The following is a 20,321-nucleotide window of genomic DNA, read 5'->3' on the forward strand; positions in this document are numbered from 1 at the left end:
TAATGTTCCTGGGGCAAGGAATATCATGTGCTTGCCTGTTTTCTCAACATATTGACATGTTTTCATTTGTCTTTTTACATAGATGGTCCTAATTATTGTTATACTGTAATTGATAAACAGAGGTTGAGATAAACCAGATGAAGTCTAGCTAAAATATGTTGGCAGATTTTGGATAGGAAACATCTCTGAAGCATCTTGTGTTCATAAAACATCAACTCCTTGAAGAGCATATTTTCATGGAACTTCTTTTAGGTCACCAGGCATTTCCCTAGATGCTAGGAGTTCAGAGGTGAATAAGACCATGTAAATGAATAATTCATTGCTGTGCTTTGTGAGGTTCCTTTGCTAAAGGCCCCTGCTTTCTCCAGTGTACTTAATCTCTAGGTAACTAAAAACAGGCAATTAGAAGAGATACCAAAGGGAGGACTCATGCTCTGAGGTTGTCCCTTCTGTGGAGATGTGAACACACACACACACACACACACAGAGGAATGTTCCCCACTCATACCTTGTTTAATCAAGTTCTAGTATTTATAAGAACCATTCTTCATAGGAAACTTAACCTTATCTCTCAGGTCCACGAGGCTGTTACAAGACTTCAGCCATAAGCCAAAGTTATGGTGGCCTATCTTTGACAACCATCCACGCCTTATAAAATTTTAGAAAATCTATTAACATTTTACCTGTCTCAAAGCCTATAAGTTCAAAATCAAATATAACTTCTACACATAATAACATTATAATAAAAGTACAGGTAAGTTTCTAAGGCTAAACGGAGGAAGTATCATCTACCTCTGCCTTTGCTTTCCTTCAAGTTTTCCCAAAGACGCTTAGTTCATCAGACAGATGAGGGAAGAAATGTGTTCCACGTCAAAAGCACAGGGCTAAGCCTCGTGATAATTAGCTCAGTATCTATTTATACCTCTCTATCTCCATAGCTGCAGTTTAGTTCTTCATAATTCCAACCTTATTTGATATGCAAACTAGTCTCCCTTCAAACTCTTATCACACAGCAGAGGGATCTTTCTAAAAACACAAACTGGAGCTTCCCTGGTGGCTCAGTGGTAAATAATCCACCAGCCAATGCAGGAGACATAGGTTCGATCCCTAGTCCGGGAAGATCCCGCATGTCACAGGGCAGCTAAGCCCATGAGCCGCAACTATTGGGCGCACTCTGGGACAGCCAGCAGCTCTGTCACTGGGTCATTAAGTGGGTCATCGGGTCATCGAGTGAGTGATAAAGTTGGAGGCACGGGCAGCTGCAGCTCATAGAGGGTGTTACGTGCCAAGCCGAGGATTTGGGTCCCTGTCCTGTAAGCAGTGTGGAGTTGTTGAGGAGTTTTAATGCTGAATAAAAACATAATTCCATTTGCGTTTTTTAAATTAATTTTTTTTATTTTTTTGGCTGTGCTGGGTCTTCCTTGCTACAAGGGCTTTTCTCTAGTCACGGTGAGTGGGGGCCGCTCTCTAGCTATGGTGCACTGGCTTCTCATTACAGGAGCTTCTCTTGTTTTCAAGTCCAGGCTCTAGGGCGCAGGCTTCAGTGGTTTTGATTCCTGGGCTCTAGAGCACAGGCCCAATAGTTGTGTGCATGGGCTTAGTTGCTCTGTGACATGTGTGATCTTCCCGGACTAGGGATCAAACCTATGTCTCCTGCATTGGCTGCATTATTTACCACCGAGACACTGGGGAAGCTCCAATTTGTGTTTTTAGAAAGATCCCTCTGCTGTGTGAGAAGAGTTTGAAGGGAAACTAGTTTGTATATCAAATAAGGTTGAAATTATGAAGAACTAAACTGAAGCTATGGAGTTGGAGAGATATAGATAGATATTTAACTAATTATCAGATAGGCTAGATGGTGAAGTGAAGTGAAGTCGCTCAGTCGTGTCTGACTCTTTGCAACCCCATGGACTGTAACCTGCCAGGCTCCTCTGTCCATGGGATTCTCCAGGCAAGAATACTGGAGTGGGTTACCATTTCCTTCTCCAGGGGATCTTCCCAACCCAGAGATCAAACCCAGGTCTCCCGCATTGGAGGCAGACGCTTTAACCTCTGAGCCACCAGGGAAGCCCAGGCTAGATGGTACTTAGTGACAGATTTAAGAGGAAGAATTTTCTAGCTTTGAGTATCTACTAGGTAGTGTTTGCATCACTTCTTCTTGGAGACAGGGGACACTCTTGTCCTCAATTTCATTGTTCAGTCACTCAGTCATGTCCAGCTTTGTGACCCTGTGGACTGTAGCACACCAAGCTTCCCTCTCCTTCACCATCTCCTAGAATTTTCTCAAACTCATGTCCATTGAGTCAATGATACCATCCAACCATCTCATCCTCTGTCATCCCCTTCTCCTCCTGCCTTCAATCTGTCCCAGCATCAGGGTCTTTTCCAATGAGTTGACTCTTTGCATTAGGTACCCAAAGTATTGGAGATTCAGCTTCCAAAGAATATTCAGGGTTGATTTCCTTTAGGATGGACTGGTTGGATCTCCTTGCAGTCCAAGGGACTTTCAAAGGTCTTCTCCAGCACCATAATTTGAAAGCATCAATTCTTTGATGCTCAGCCTTCTTTATAGTCCAGCTCTCACATCCATACATGACTACTGGAAAAACTATAGCTTTGACTATACAGACCTTTGTCCTCAAAAATTTGAAGCTCTGTAGAAGGAAAATTAATGGAAGGAAAGGGAGGCAGAGTAGAGGGAAGGTGTCTTCCTCGAGATGAAGGCAACCAATGTCATAGAGGAGCCAAGGACTGTGTTCAGACTGTCTAGGTTTGAGGCCTTCCTTTGACCTTTCATTCACCAGAAAAGGGGAAAATAATCATATCTGGGCTGTGCTCCTCTTAGGATTGTTGTGAGGATCCAGGGAAGTGGAGAAAATGAATCTTTATCTAGGCACCACATACATTAGTCATTATTGTTTTCACGTGCTTATTCTATTGTAAAGCCTTGAGCTCATGTATATTTATTTTTAGTGTTATAACAAATCAGGTGAATATTTATCAGCACAGGTATATGCCCAGATGCCATAAGAAAGCTGTGAATGTTCATTTCTTTTATCATTCTTAAGGGCAGCATCCTCCTTGTTACCACTGGCAAAGTCATATGTTTCCCCCTTTATTATTACATTTATAGTTATCCCTGTAAAAGATGGCATATTTCTGAAGTACACGTGTGCATGCTAAATGACTTCAGTCATGTCCAGCTCTTTGTGACCCTATGGACTGTATCTGGTCAGGCTCCTCTGTCCATGGGATTCTCCAGGCATGAATACTAGAATAGGTTGCCATGCCTTCTTCCATGGGATTGAACCCACATCTCTTACGTCTCCTGCATTGGCAGGCAGGTTCTTGACCATTAGCACCACCTGGGTAGCCCCATATGTGGCCTCATATATGTTTTTTAGTCTACTTACATAGCAGTATTTCTAGCCCATGTGTACCTTTTTAGGAATGTAGACAAAATGATAGCTACTCTGGAGCACAGATTAGTAGCCAGACACTTTCCATATGTATACATACTTGATTCTAAGTATCCCAACAACTTTGCAGAGGGTGGGTTTTGATGTAGTAAAGGGGAGAGCCAGGACTCCAGTGGGGGCTTTCCCACAGCAGACAGGCTTCTGCTCTCGGGAGCCGTAATCCTTCTCATCCACCATGGCTTGTCACTCAGTCCCCCACATCTTATATCCACGCTGCCACAAATCTGTGGCTCCTGAAAGCAAATTTGAGCTTTGTTCACATGATGTAATCTGGGAAATGCACCATTAAAAGAAGAAAGAAGATGCTTAACAAATCATTGACCTTCTTTTGCCTTCTTTAAAAGGCTGATATAATCTGAAAGAATTCTTAATTTCATTTTTAATTAAAACCAGGAGAGGAAACCCTCTGGGCATGGCTCTTAAGGCCCGATTCCTTCTCGCGTTTATGCAGCAGCTTCCCCTTCAAAGGCCTTCGCTGCTTTTTTGAAGTAGAGTGATCACCAAGCCCAATTTGAATTAAGGACACTAAAGAGAAATTAACTGACTCCCGCAAAGTCACAGAGGTGGCTCTTGCCACATTCCGTTTTATAGCCTCTTTTCTGTGCAGGGATTCTCACTGAAAGAAACCCGCTTGCTTTGAAATTAATGAATTTTCTATATAGACCCTTTAAAAATTTTGTTAACTTTTTATTTTATGTTGGAGTATGGCCGATTAGCAATGTTGTGATAGTTTCAGGTGGACAGCAAAGGCGGACTCGGCCATACATATACATGTATCCGTTCTTACCCAAACTCGCCTCCCATCCAGTCTGCCACATAACACTGAGCAGTTCCCTTTGCTGTACAGTAGGGCCTTGCTGGTTATCTGTTTTAAATATAGCGGTGTGTACCTGTATATTCATGCGTGCATGCTCAGTCACTTCAGTTGTGTCCAGCTCTTTGTGACCCTGTGGATTCCTTGCAACACCAGGCATCCCTGTCCATGAGATTCTCCAGACAAGAATACTGGAGTGGGTTGCTGTGCCCTCCTCCAGGGGATCTTCCTGACCCAGGGATCAAACCCAGGTCTCCTGCACTGCAGGCGGATTCTTTACCACTAAGTCACAGGGGAAGCCCATACATATATATAGACCCTTAAAAAAAATACCATTTATTGTTGCCCTTCACTTTCTTCTTAGAGATCTAGGAGATGTTCTTTCATTAAGAATTCAAGAATTTTGGGGGCACATTTAAAATCACATCATGTAGTGTGAAGGAGGGAAGAAGGCAGGCCACTCACTTTGTTCCTAAACTCTCATTTACTCTTTGCAATAACCCTGGCAGGTCCAGAGAGGGAGTCTCAGGGGAGCTTGGAAATGAACTCAGATTGGTCTTATTCCAAAATTCCTGTCTTGACACATTCAAATAACACTCTGTGATGCAACAATCTAAATTTAATTGACTAGCTGTTTTTAAAAAGCCAGATTATTTACCTACCTGAGCTGTTATGAGTATTTTCCCTCGGTTTTAGTATATTTTTTTGTTGTTTGGGGAGCAGTATTTGTTTTTACTTTAGTAAACCAGTGTGTTATTGGAAGCCATAAGAAACTGAAAGATAAGCTTAATTTCAAAAGCAATTCTTTGCGGAGGCAAAGTAGCTGTGAGAAAACACTATGGAAAATCACTATAGCAACAAATTATAGGAACTCAGAAAGAATCAAGACAGTGACATCGAACCATAACACCCACAGCACAGATACAAATTTAAACCACTGATGTGTGTTGAGTGCTTTTATGTACATGGTACTGTTCCAAACTTTTATAGGTACTAACTCATTTTATCCTCATGACAATCTCTGGGGTAGATACAATTATTCTAATTTTGCAGAAAAGCTCTGATACATCTTTTACAAATGGAAACAATGGGATGAGATTGTTAAAACGGAGTATACAAGGACTTGGAATATTAATTTCATTACAGCAGGGGTTTTGTTGTTTTATTTACTGTCGTATTTCCTGTCCTGACATGTAGTCCTGATAGTTATACTGATGATGATAGTGGTGAAGGAGAAGAAGAAATCATTCGCTATCATTTACATAGTCTTATTGGCTGCCAGGCTGCACTTTATACAAATTAGCTCCTTAATTTACACCGCGGTCCAAGAAGGTATGTGCTTTTATTACTCTCCCCATTTTGCAAGCGAAGAAACTGAAGTCTGGAGAGATTAAGTGATCTATCCAAGGTCACTCAGGATTAGGACAGGATTTGAATCTGGCAGGCTGCTACCAGAATCGGTCCTTTCACATGCGCTCAATAAATATTTATTGAATGTTATTCTCATCAGACGTTAACACTTAAGTATTAAATTCTGAGGGGAAAAAATTTGCATCATTTGATCATAGTCAGATTTCAATAGATAATAAATATATGGTTAAGAGTCTATCAGATCAGTCGCTCAGTCGTGTCTGACTCTTTGCGACCCCATGAATCGCAGCACGCCAGGCCTCCCTGTCCATCACCAACTCCCGGAGTTCACTCAGACTCACGTCCATCGAGTCAGTGATGCCATCCAGCCATCTCATCCTCTGTCGTCCCCTTCTCCTCCTGCCCCCCTACAATAAAAGTGTTAGCTGCCTCCACCACTGCCGAATTATGTAAACTTGAGCAGCTGACAACTACTCTGAGCTTCTGAATCCTGAATCTTATAATAGTGATAATTGTGGTATCCATTTCATGGGTTGCTGTAAAGATTTCATGAAGTTATATGTAAACTGCAGAGAGCAGTGCCTGATAAGTATGAAGCGCCCTGTTAATGTTGGCTATTTATATGTGTGAATTAAGTGACATAGTGTGTGTGCTCAGCTGCTTAGTCGTGTCTGACTCTTTGCGACCACATGGACTACAGCCTACCAGCCTGCTCTGTCCATGGTATTCTCAGGCAAGAATACTGGAGCGGGTTGCCATTTCCTGCTCCAGGGGATCTTCCTGACCCAGGGATCAAACCTGTGTCTCTTATGTCTTCTGCATTGGCAGGCAGATTCTTTACCACTGAGCCACCTGGAAAGCCCCAAATGACATAGTATGACCCCCTAAATAGATAGCTCAGGCTGAGGTGGGAATGAATTTTTAATAAAGGACTATTATACAAGGCCCTTTTCATTCATAGCCTGATGGTGAGCCCAGTGAATTGTAAAGGGAGATGAATGTTAGGGTTGGCAATGTGGGAGGAAGGGCTGTGCAAGGCTGCTTATATTTGTACAGAGATCCAAGTATTTCAGAATGTAGAATTTTGTTTTCATTAAAGGATCACAATTTACCTCTCGCAACAGAAAAAGTAAATCTTCCATTTCCACTCTTTAATTCAGTTCTGTAGACCTTAAGCTCATATGAAGTTTAAAGGATCCCTTGAACAGGATTTTCAAAGTCAGCAGAGGTGTGTATTCCAAACTGAATACTATAACCTAAGATCACTCTATTCCAGAGAAAATGAATACATTAGAGAGTGAAGAGAAGTTGTGTGGTTGGCTTTAAGCCGAGGGTGGGGAGGTGGCACATATTCTGGGCTCAGCTAACCCAGCCAGAGCCTTTGTCTAAACTTTAAAATCTCTCCCCTTCAAGATGAAAGACAAAATGTGCCAGGGTCCCCAGTGTGACATATAGATGGAATTCAGATCAGATTTCAGCCCTAGCTCATTCCCTTGGCCAAGCATTCTTATGAACAACCTGCCTAACAGACTGGATTGGCCCAGACTGAGGCCGGGGATGAAAATCATATTTCTCTCTGTTATGTTCATCCCTCTCATATTCTGATGTTCTGCTTCCTTACTTATGCCTCTGTCATCATTATGAGGCTATCATTCTGTCAAGCCTTATAGGTTTAAAAATAACTAGAGGCTAATACAAGTTCAGAGATGAAAGATAACCTTGAAATAATCTAGTCAGACTTTATATGCTCCAGTTGAGGAAACTGTCACTCAGCCCACAAATATGTATTAAATGCCTGTTATATGGTGGGGACTTCTGGGGATACAGAATCCAGAAATGGTCAGACCCTGCTCTCAGGAGGTTTAGGGACCACTGGGCCCAGAGGGTTAATTTTGTGGATATAATTGACATTGGTAATATGGAAAAAAATGTCTAGCAATTTATTATGGATTGTATTTTTCAAATATACATGAATTTCACTTAGCTTTCAACCTTATTTATTCTGAATCCATCCTATATTTCTCCTAGATATTACAGTTATAGATTTGTATTCATTGGTTTCTAGGCATTATTTCTTTTTTTTAATTTTTGTTTGTTTGTTTTTGGCTATGCTGAGACCTTGTTGCTACACACACTCTCTCTCTAGTTGCAGTGAAGTGAAGTGATAGTCACACAGTTGTGTCCTAACTCTTTGCAACCCCGTGGACTATAGCCCACCAGGCTCCTCTGTCCATGGAATTCTCCAGGCAAGAATCCTGGAGTGGGTTGCCATTTCCCTCTCCAGGGGGATCTTCTCGACCCAGGGATTGAACCTGGGTCTCCTGCACTGCAGGCAGATTCTTTACCATCTGAGCCACCAGGGAAGCCCCTCGTTGCGGTGAGTGGGGGCTACTCTCCAGTTGCCGTGCACGGGCATCTCATTGCGATGGCTTCCCTTCCTGCTTAGTGCAGGCCCCGGGGCATACAGCTGTATGCAGTAGTTGCGACATGTGGGCTCAGTAATTGCGGCTCTCAGGCTCTAGAGGACAGCCTCAGCGGTTGTGGCTCACGGGCTTAGCTGCTGTGTGGTGTGTCTGATCTTCCCGAATCAGGAATCGAACCTGTGTCTCCTGCATTGGCAGGCAGATACCTTACTACTAGACCACGAGGGAAGCCTCAGACTGTTTTCATATGAGATCGGAAGGTCGAGTAACAGCCCAGATTTCCTTCCAGCTCTCTGCATTCTCACGTGTCAAGCTGCTAGATAAAGTCTTACTGTCTTGCTAGCACTACATTCCTTATAGGGAGACCTTCAGCTTTTCCTGGTTTTGAGGAAAGGCACTGTGAGTAAAAACAGAAGTCTCTGACCAGACCATCAGGAGACCAGTCCACCAGCATAACTCTGGAATCCTGCGGCCCTCCCTTTCTTCTTTGCAGAGGTTTGCTGGCTCATGCATTGTCCTGAACAACCACATCTGCACTCTTATTTCCCATTATTTCCCCAGAGGACACTCCTCACTTACGACAGGTCATTCTGTCTCCTCACCTCTGTCCCTGTCCCAGCCCTTAGAATGATGTCATTTCAGATCTCCATCTCCTCTTCCACGGCTGTCCACACCTACGCTCCATGTGTACGCCGGCCTTCTAGGAGCTGGGCAGTGTCTGGCAGGGGCAAGATGAGAAGCCTTTCCTTCCTGCCCTGGACCAGGGCTCCCAGTGGGGCAGCTTGCGTTCACAGCCCTGAGACCCACACCTCCCTGTTTTGACAGGTACTGTGTGGGACTCTTGCTCATCTGGGGCTTTTTTGCTCAGGTGGGGATCTTGCCATCCCTGTTTCTCTTGCTCTCTCCAAAGCAGCTCTGTTTCTGTCCCAGCCAGACTTTTGTCCTGATTTTCATGTTGGCACCTTTTCCTCTGGGATCTTTGTGACCCATGAAAGCAGCCCTCTAATCTAGACTCTTTTCCAGCAGAGAAGCAAAGAAGACAGACTTTCCTTGGTTGGGCAGCATTGGTATTTTCATTTTCCAGAGCATCAAAAACTTTCTCGGGAGATGATCTACTTTTTAGAATCCCAAAGTTAAATGAAATTATAAAAGAAGGAATGGGGATAATGATTGTGGGAAGTCAGGAAGGAGTGGTTGGAGGTCTTTCCAGTGATGCTTCAAGGAGCTGCAGGCCTGGAGTTGGTCAGAGTTCCTAGAAATCTCTGGCCACAGACCTCTACAAATCACAGACAAGGAGAGTTGCCTTCCCGGAGTCCTCCTCTGGACATAGACTGCTGCTTTCTTCCCTCCCTTCTCTCTAAAGGCCCCTTACTGTATCCCATGTTCTTGCTGCACCACTCGATGAGACCACTCACATGAAGTATCCTGCGGCCCCCTCTGCTTCCTTAAGTCATGCGTGTGCACATGCTCAGTCACTCAGTCATGTCTGACTCTCTTGCAACACTATGGACTATAGCCCGCCAGGCTCCTCTGTCCATGGGTTTTCCCAGGCAAGCATCCTGGAGTGGATTGCCATTTCCTCCTTCAGGGGATCTTCATGAACTTGGGATCAAACCCACATCCCCTGCATTGGCAAGCGGATTCTTTACCACTGAGCCACCAGGGAAGCTCTGTTTCCCTTAGGTCAGCAAGTGAAAATCCACATATATTCAAGAGTCGGGCTCTTTCTAACTCCACATCTGCCCACTCAAATTGACTCAGTCTTTAGACCCTTCCTTTTTTCGTGCTAGGTCCAAAGTCAGCTGCTGAGAGAGTTGGCCAGCGATCTTTGGTTCTTCATGCATTTCCATCCCATAATACCCGGGGAATAGTGAACCTGAAGAACAGACCAAGTCACTCTGCCAGTCCTCCACGAGGAATAACACTGTGTAAATGAAAACGGAGTGTTTCCCTGTCCCCTTTCTACGGGTAGGAGCAATGCTGTATGTTGTCCGTATGACACGTGAGCAGATAGTGACACTGTATAGAATGACAGGTGGTAAGTATTCACTTGACACAGTGACTCACAGTTCAAAAGGAGGCTGACATGTAATGGGAGCTCTTCTCCCTGCTGAAGGCAGTGCATGGAAGACTCGGTGACTGAGCGGAATCCTCGGCTCTGGGTTGTAATTCACCCTTACTCTCTTGGGAGGAAGCGAAATGTACCACTTTCCCTGAGATTTCTGAATTAGGCCACAGAAACAGATTGTCTTCATCCTACCTACGGTGCATTGTGACAGGTGATGCCTACTGTTTGTTAAAGTCGCTTTTATTTGTAGTCTACACTTGTCAACAGCAGACGCTCTGGGGAAACTGTATCGTGGGTGGACTCCTCGCGTGTGTCCTGGAGGGTTTGAGGGTGGGGTCCTTGGAACGTGCGCTGCGAGGTTTCAAAGGTGGGATCAAGGTCCAGAGCAAGCAAACCTCTCAGAAACTCTGATTGACCCCGTGAAGGGTAATAAAACAAAAATCAATTCGACAAACTTAGAAGATTGAAAAGGGACAGACTAAGACATGCAAAAGGACTTTATTTTCAGCACCAGTCACTCTGCAAGTTTGCTCAGCATGCTAAGTAAATGTCAGTGTCTGGCAAGGTGAGGGTAATTGCCATTCCCTCTCTCTAACATTCCTTCTACGAAGAAAAATTTCTTTATAGTTCCAACTATAAAGAAAAAGAAACGCAAGAAAATATGTGTTGCAAATAAGGATAAAGCTAATGGTATATCCTGAGAGCCCTAAGCATCATTTAATTATAAAATGCTTGATCAGAAAGGATTAGAGAAGATTGCATCCCAACATTTTTTTTAATTGAGAAAATAAGTCCAGCAAAATTAGGAGACTTAACCAAGATCACACAGTCATACGAGTAATTTGTGGCAGATAAAGGACTCAGGTTAGAGGTGTCAGGTGCCAATGCTTTTTCTCCCATGCCAGGTAGTAATTTTAACTAAACACAGTCTTTTAGGATGCTTCACACTAAGGAAGTTTACATATCATAGACCAAGCCTGGAAGGAAACAGAAATGTTCCTTCAGGATAACAGTGTTTACCTCAAAGGGTTTGAAAGAAATTGTTATTTTTAACTTTTTACAATTTTTAAAATTCAGTTCAGTTCAGTCACTCTGTCATGTCTGACTCTTTGCAACCCCATGAACTGCAACACTCTAGGCCTCCCTGTCCATCACCAACTCCCAGAGTTTACCCAAATGCATGTTCATTGAGTCGGTGATGCCATCCAACCATCTCATCCTCTGTCGTCCCCTTCTCCTCCTCCCTTAAATCTTTCCCAACATCAGGGTCTTTTCAAATGAGTCAGCTCTTCACATCAGGTGGCCAAAATACTGGAGTTTCAGCTTTACATCAGTCCTTCCAATGAACACCCAGGACCAGTTTCCCTTAGGATGGACTGGTTGGATCTCCTTGCAGTCCAAGGGACTCTCAAGAGTCTTCTCCAACACCACAGTTCAAAAGCATCAATTCTTCTGCACTCAGCCCTCTTTATAGTCCAACTCTCACATCCATACATGACCACCGGAAAAACCACAGCCTTGACTAGACAGACCTTTGTTGGCAAAGTAATATCTCTGCTTTTTAATATGCTGTCTAGGTTGATCATAACTTTCCTTCCAAGGAGTAAGTGTCTTTTAATTTCATGGCTGCAATCACCATCTGCAGTGATTTTGGAGCCCCCCAAAATAAAGTCTAACACTGTTTCCCCATCTATTTGCCATGAAGTGATGGGACCAGATGCCATGATCTTAGTTTTCTGAATGTCGAACTTTAAGCCAGCTTTTTCACTCTCCTCTTTCACTTTCATCAAGAGTCTCTTTAGTTCTTCTTCACTTTCTGCCATAAGGGTGGTGTCATCTGCATATCTGAGGTTATTGATATTTCTCCCAGCAGTCTTAATTCCAGCTTGTGCTTCCTCCAGCCCAGCATTTCTCATGATGTGCTCTGCATACAAGTTAAATAAGCAGGGTGACAATATACAGCCTTGACGTAATCCTTTTCCTATTTGGAACCAGTCTGTTGTTCCATGTCCAGTTCTAACTGTTGCTTCCTGACCTGCATACAGATTTCTCAAGAGGCAGGTCAGGTGGTCTGGTATTCCCATGTCTTTCAGAATTTTCCACAGTTTATTGTGATCCACACAGTCAAAGGCTTTGGCATAGTCAATAAAGCAGAAATAGATGTTTTTCTGGAACTCACTTCCTTTTTAATGATCCAGCAAATGTTGGCAATTTGATCTCTGGTTCTTCTACCTTTTCTAAAACCAGCTTGAACATCTGGAAGTTCATGGTTCATGTATCGCTGAAGCCTGGCTTGGAGAATTATGAGCATTACTTTACTAGTGTGTGAGATGAGTGCAATTGTGCAGTAGTTTGAGCATTCTTTGGGATTGCCTTTCTTTGGGATTGGAATGAAAACTGACCTTTTCCAGTCCTGTGACCACCACTGAGTTTTCCAAATTTGCTGACATATTGAGTGCAGCACTTTCACAGCATCATCTTTTAGGATTTGAAATAGCTCAACTGGAATTCCATCACCTCCACTAGCTTTGTTCGTAGTGATGCTTATTAAGGCCCACTTGACTCACACTCTGGGATGTCTGGCTCTAGGCGAGTGATCACACCATTGTGGTTATCTGGGTTATGAAGATCTTCTTTGTGTATTCTTGCCACCTCTTCTTAATATCTTCTGCTTCTGTTAGGTCCATACACTTCTGTCCTTTATTGAGCCCATCTTTGCATGAAATGTTCCCTTGGTATCTCTAATTTTCTTAAAGACATCTCTAGTTTTTCCTATTCTATTATTTTCCTCTATTTCTTTGCATTGATTGCTGAGGAAGGCTTTCTTATCTCTCCTTGCTATTCTTTGGAACTCTGAATTCAAATGAGTATGTCTTTCCTTTTCTCCTTTTCTTTTCACTTCTCTTCTTTTCACAGCTATTTTTAAGGCCCCCTCAGACAGGCATTTTGCTTTTTTGCATTTGTTTTTCTCAGGGATGGTCTTGATCCCTGTCTCCTGAAATTAATTGTTTATAAAAAGCAGGTTTAAGTTTTGTTATTAATACTGAAAAATAAATTTTAAAAATCCCCCATTTAGACTCAGCAATTTCACCGCTAGGCATAAACACAAGAGAAATGAAAACATATCTCTATACAAATGTCCAAAGTAGCATTAGTCATAATAGACAAAAGCTGGAAATAATCCAAATATCCATCAGTTGGTGAGTCGATAAAGACCATGTGGTATATCCATGTGGTTGTTGTTCAGTCACTCAGTCGTGTCCAGCTCTTTGCAACACCATGGACTGCAGCACACCAGACTTCTTTGTCCTTGACTGTCTCCTGGAGTTTTCTCTGACTCATGTCCATTGAGTCAATAATGCCATCCAACCATCTCATTCTCCATCACCCCCTTCTCCTCCTGCCCTCAATCTTTCCCAGTATCAGGGTCTTTTCCAATGAGTTAGCTCTTTGCATCAGGAGGCCAGAGTATTGGAGCTTCAGCACCAGTCTTTCCAGTGAGTATCCAGGGTAGATTTCCTTTAGGATTGACTGGTTTGATTCTCCTTGCTATCCAAGAGACTCTCAAGAGTTTTCACTAGCACCACAGCTGAAAAGCATCAGTTCTTCAGTGCTCAGCCTTCTTTATGGTCCTACTCTCACATCCATACATGACTACTGGAAAAACCTTACCTTTGACTAAATGTGCCTTTGTTGGCAAAGTGATGCCTCTGCTTTTTAATATGCTGTCTAGGCTGGTCATGGGAGAAGGCAGTGGCACCCCACTCCAGTACTCTTGCCTGGAAAATCCCATGGACGGAAGAGCCTGGTAGGCTGCAGTCCATGGGGTTGCTAGGAGTCGGACAGGATTGAGCGCCTTCACTTTCACTTTTCACTTCCGTGCACTGGAGGAGGAAACGGCAACCCACTCCAGTGTTCTTGCCTGGAGAATCCCAGGGACGGGGGAGCCTGGTGGGCTGCCGTCTATGGGGTCGCACAGAGTCGGACACGACTGAAGCGACTTAGCAGCAGCAGCAGCAGCAGCAGGCTGGTCATAGCTTTTCTTCCAAAGAGCAATTGTGTTTTAATTTCATGGCTACAGTAACCATCTGCAGTGATTTTATATCCATACAAGGTAATATTATTCAGTGAGCAAAAGGAGTCAAGTACTAAGACATGGAACAGCTTATAAGAACATTGAAAAAAACATGAATGAAAAAAGCCAATCATAAAGGACCACAGATTGTATGATTCCTTTTATATGAAGTGTCCACAATAGGCAACTCTATAGAGTAAGGAAGTAAATTAGTGATTGCCTAGAGATGGTGAAGGGGCTTGCATAACTCAGTGACTCTATGAGCCATGCCACGCAGGGCCACACAAGATGAACAGGTCATAGTGAAGAGTTCTGACAAAACGTGGTCCACTGGAGGAGGAAATGGCAACCCACTCCAGTATGCTTGCTTCAGGAACCCCATGAACAGTTCATGGGGTGCTAGAGGTGACCCTTGAGAGTCCCTTGGACTGTAAGGAGATCAAACCAGTCAATCCTAAAGGAAATCAACCCTGAATATTCATTGGAAGGACTGATGCTGAAGTTCGCCATCTGTTGCAAAGAGCCAACTCATTGGGAAAGACCCTGATGCTGGGAAAGATTGAGGGTTGTAGGAGAAGAGGGCAGCAGAGGATAAGATGGTTAGATAATATCATCACTGACTCAAAAGCCATGAATTTGAGCAAACTGCAAGAGACAGTGGAGGACACAGGAGCCTGGTGTGCTGCAGTCCATGGGGTTGCAAAGAGTCAGAGATGACTCAGCAGCTGAACAGTGATGGGAACTGAAAGTAATTGATGATGTGTCTGGGATTCCTTTGGGGGAGTTATAAAACCCTTTTAAAATTAGATTTTTAGTGTTGATTGCACAACTCTTAATATACTAAAAGCCATTGAATGATGCATTTTAAATGGGTGCATTTATAGTATATGAAGTATAACTCAACAATGCTGTTAAATTTTTCCATTTAAAAGTTAACCCATGTAGCAGCAACACAACTAAGATTATGTCCTTATGACATCAAATATTCAGATAAAAATAATTTTTAAAACCCAGCTAAAACTTTAGATGCTTTTTCTATTCTCCAGCAGATTTTTCAAATAGGTAATTATTCAGAGGATTTAGAGGTCTTCAGACTTTTCATATTTTTAATAATATTACAGTTCTCTTTTACCAAATATCAACTTTTTGTTGTGTTCTGCAAACATACCACTAATCCTCACAATGAATCTATATAGTAGATATATTTATCCTGACTTTACTGATGAAACTAATAGCTGGCAAAGCTGAACTTTAAATCCAATTCCACTTACTTTCATTAAACCACAATCACCATCCCATTGCATAAAAATAATCTTTAAAATTCTCCTTCCCAACTAGAAAAATTGTCTACACTCTCTCACTTCATTTTGTCCTATTCTCCCTTCAGAGCCACCCCTAGCTCTCCATTGAAATTGTTTTCACCAAGGTCACCAAATTCAGTGGCATTTTCTTAGTCCTTATCAAAACCCTGTTACTTGCTCCTTCTAAAACCATTGTTTTTTTAACTTCCATAATGCCACTTCTAGGCCATGATTCTCCTTGCATCTCTGACTCTCTCGTCTCCATCTCCTCACATATCTCCTCCTCATCCCTTTTGTCCATTTCATCCAGTGATGTCTTCTCTTTCACCTCTGCACACCCTCTGTAGCAGAAGGTATCGACATCTACAGATTTGGTTCCCAGTTATGTGCTTATGTCTCCCACCTCTATATTTGCAGTCAGAGCTTTCCTTGGCTCCAGACTCATGCATATAGATTCATCCTGGACATCTCTCCTCAAATGCCCTGCTGCTGCTGCTAAGTCACTTCAGTCGTGTCTGACCATGTGCAACCCCATAAACGGCAGCCCACCAGGCTCTGCTGTCCCTGGGATTCTCCAGGCAAGAACACTGGAGTGGGTTGCCATTTCCTTCTCCAATGCACAAAAGTGAAGAGTGAAAGTGAAGTTGCTCAGTCGTATCTGACTCTTAGCAACCCCATGGACTGCAGCCTACCAGGCTCCTCCGCCCATGGGATTTTCCAGGCAAGAGTCCTAGACCTAGGTCACATCACAAAGCACAGACATCATTTTTACTTTTCACATCATTGTCTCTGGTTTTCTTTCCTGTCTTAATAACCATTAATAGTATGTTATAGTATTTGGGAGCATGTGCTTGGGTTCAAATTTCAGTTCTAGTACCTGTGCGATCTCTCTATGCCTTATCCATAATAAGGGAATAATAAAAGTATCCATCTCACAGTGTCTTTAGGATTGACTTTATGTGAGAAAAGTGCCTGCCACAGAGTAAGCTTAGTACTGCTGTGATTATGACACCAAGACTTTTTCCTGGATTCCTGGTACTGATTCACCTTGTGTTGATCTCTATGTGTCCTACCAGTCAGTATATCTTTAATTAAGCTAATTCCTCTGCAGTCTTTCCATATTATATCCAGTCTAGATTTGGCTAGGGGGCTTCCTCGGTAGCTCATCTGGTAAAGAATCTGCCTGCAGTGCAGAAGACCCTGGTTCGATTCCTGGGTTGGAAAGATCCCCTGGAGAAGGGAACAGCTACCCACTCCAGTAGGTAGCCTGGAGTTCTCTCTGGAGAATTCCATGGTCAGAGGAACCTGGTGGGCTATAGTCCATGGGTCACAAAGAGTCGGACACAACTGAATGGTTGCCCATCTGAAGCGCTTACCACCTGCTGTCTGCCACTAGCTCTGTGTACCTTCAATCCATTCTTCTCATCAAAGCACATGTATTGATATATGTTCTAAACTACACATCTGGTTTTGCCTCTGCCTCTGGCTATCACCTGCCTTTCATTCAAACCAGTTCTTTCTGTAGTTCCTAGGGAAAAACCTATAGGGTTTTGCTCCTGCTTCTCCCATTCTTAAAAGCCTGCCCTCCAAACAAGCAGATGTGGTACCCACTGTCCGTCACACTGCCAGCTCCCACTCACAGATCTCTTCACCTAGGTAACTGCTAGTAAGTCCAGGCGGTGCATCTTCTGTGGTGCCATCAGAAATCCCTCACTGATGCCCTCTGCCTGGGTGGGGGCCCCTTGTCCTTCCTTTTCAAGTTACAGGACATAGCCTGCTCTGTCATTATCATTTGATTTCCTTGTCTGTCTCATCAACTGCGCTGAACCTCTTGAGTTTGGGAACTGTGGTGCAATCGTTTCCTTCATCCTTGCTGCCTAGCAATGCACCTGGCAAATATTAACTCTTGATTTTAAAAAGAAGACAATAAAAAATTATTTCAATTACTGTAAATTTATTTATTCTAATACTTCTGGGAATACTTAGTGAACCTATGACAGACTCTGTGCTTTGCATTCAAAATACAAAGACAAATGAGATGTAAAAGGGATTCATTCTCATTGAAGAGACCACACCAGAAGGAAAACAATTAGAGTCCCATAGAATAGGTGCTGTAATAGAGGGCGTAGCTGAGAGGGTATTGAGAAAGGAATGTGGTTTTGTTTGTTTGTTTGTTTTTACTAAAAACAATATCAATTTATTATCTTGAGTTCTGGAGGTCAGAAGTCCAAAATGGGTCTCAGTAGGAAGGCACTGGCACCCCACTCCAGTACTCTTGCCTGGAAAATCCCATGGATGGAGGAGCCTGGTGGGCTGCAGTCCATGGGGTCGCACAGAGTCAGACACGACAGAAGTGACTTGGCGGCAGGCTAACATTAAGATCTCAGCAAGACTGTGTTCCTTCTGGAGGCTCCAGAGAGAATGTATTTTCTTGCCTTTTTTCCAGTTTCCCAAGGTAGCTCACAGTCCTTGGCATGTATACATCCATCTTTCCATCTTCAAAGCCAGCAACTTTGGACCAAGTCTTTCTCGTGCTGCTGTCTCTCTGGCTTTCCCTTTTATGCTTCCCTCTTCCATTTATAAGGGCTCTTGTGACTTAATTAGAACCACCCATAAAATCCAGAATAACCTTCCCATTTCAAGGTCAGCTAATTAGAAAACTTAATTCCATCTGCAATCTTAATTATCCTTTGCTCTATATCCTACATATCACAGGTTCTGGGGAATAAGACAAAGACATCTTTAGGGCCATTATTCTGCCTACCAAAGTTTCAAAGAAGCTTTATAATCAGTGGATGGGTAGGTATTTCCCAAGGTGGTTGAAAATGTTTTCATACGTTTGTATCCATCTACAAACTTTGCCTGTGGTATGTTCTCAATAAATGTTTGTTGATTGTCTCTCCTTCCAAACATAGTACAAGTAGGGAAAGTAAGCATAATCACATACAAATGATATTCTTCTGTGGAGAGAGAGTAATTAAAACGACTCTGAAATCCATCTGGGTTGCAGAAAACTGACCTTCTTGTTCTGTGTATCTCAACAAACTCTTTTTTCCCTAAGTGGAAGATAATTGCTTTACAATGCAGTTGCTTTCTGCCATACATCAGCATAAATCAGCATTGTTGCTGCTAAGTCGCTTCAGTCGTGTCCGACTCTGTGCGACCCCATAGACGGCAGCCCACCAGGCTCCTCCGTCCCTGGGATTCTCCAGGCAAGAACACTGGAGCGGGTCGCCATTTCCTTCTCCAATGCATGAAAGTGAAAAGTGAAAGTGAAGTCGCCCAGTCGTGTCTGACTCTTAGCGACCCCATGGACTGCAGCCCACCAGGCTCCTCCGTCCATGGGATTTTCCAGGCAAGAGTGCTGGAGTGGGGTGCCATTGCCTTCTATATATCCCTTCCCTCTTGAAGCTCCCTCCCACCCTCTCCCATCTCACCCCTCTACATTGTCGCAGAACACCGGTTGGGCTCCCTGTGTTATACAGCAACTTCCTACAAGTTATCTATTTTCCATGTGATAGTGTATATGTCAATGCTACTCTCTCAGTTCATCCCACCCTCTCCTTCCCCTGATGTGTCCACAAGTCTGTCTCTGTTCCTGCCCTGCAAACAGTTTCATTGGTATCATTTTTCTAGATTCCATATATATGCATTAATAAACAATATTTGTTTTTCTCTTTCTGACATACTTCATTCTGTATAACAGGCTCTAGGTTCATCTACATCACTAGAAGTGATTCATACTTGTTCTTTTTTATGGCTGAGTAATATTCCATTGGGGCTTCCCTGGTGGCTCAGTGGTAGAGAATCTGCCTGCCAATGCAGATGACACAGGATTGATCTGGGGTTGGGAAGATCCCCTGGAGGGAAAAAAAAATGGCAATACAATTCGTTATTCTTACCTGGGAAATCCAATGGACAGAGGAGTCTGGTGGGCTACAGTCCATGGGGTCGCAAAAGAATTGGACACAACTTAGTGACTAAACAACAACACACAATATTCCATTGTATGTATGTATCGCAACGTCTTTATCCATTCATCTGCCGATGGACATCTAGGTTCCTTCCAGGTCCTGGCTATCGAAAATAGTGCTGTAATGAACAGTAGGGTACATGTGTCTTTTACGATTGTGGTTTTCTCAGGCGTAGGATTGCTGGGTGATATGTTGTTTTAGTCCTAGTTTGTTTTGATTTTTTTTTTAATGAATCTCTATATTGTTCTGCATAGTGGCTGGATCAGTTTGCATTCCCACCAACAGCACAAAACAGTTCCCTCTTCTGCACATCCTCTCCAGCATTCACTGTTTGTAGGTTTGTTGATGATGGCCGTTCTGACCAGTATGAGGTGACACCTCTTTGCAGTTTTGATTTGAATTTCTCTGATAATAAGCAGTGTTGAGCATTTTTTTTCATGTGCTCATTAGCCATCTGTATGTCTTCTTTGAAGAAATGCCTGTCTAGGTCTTCTGCCCATTGGGTTGTTTGTTTTTCTGATATTCAGCTGCATGAGCTGCTTGTAGATTTTGGAGATTAATCCTTTGTCAATTGCATCATTTGCAGCCATTTTCTCCCATTCTGAGGTTGTCTTTTCATTTTGTTTATGGTTTCTTTTGCTGTGCAAAAATTTTTAAATTTCCTTAGCTCCCATTTGTTTATTTTTGTTTTTATTTCCATTACTCGAAGAGGTGGGTCATAGAGCATCCTGATGTGATTTATGTCATAGAGTGTTTTGCCTATGCTTTGTTCTGAGAGTTTTATAATTTCTGACCTCACATTTAGGTCTTTAACCC

The 20,321-nt window shown here is 43.0% G+C and overlaps 1 protein-coding gene across 15 annotated transcripts in view; it reads left to right on the forward strand.

Moving 5' to 3' along the window:
• The window catches only part of DLG2 (discs large MAGUK scaffold protein 2), a 2,323,126-nt gene that overhangs the window by 1,763,534 nt on the left and 539,271 nt on the right, over window positions 1-20,321 (forward strand). The gene's annotated exons all lie outside the window — the stretch shown is intronic.

Source organism: Bos taurus, chromosome 29, assembly GCF_002263795.3.
Source record: "Bos taurus isolate L1 Dominette 01449 registration number 42190680 breed Hereford chromosome 29, ARS-UCD2.0, whole genome shotgun sequence".
Classification (NCBI taxonomy): domain Eukaryota; kingdom Metazoa; phylum Chordata; class Mammalia; order Artiodactyla; family Bovidae; genus Bos; species Bos taurus.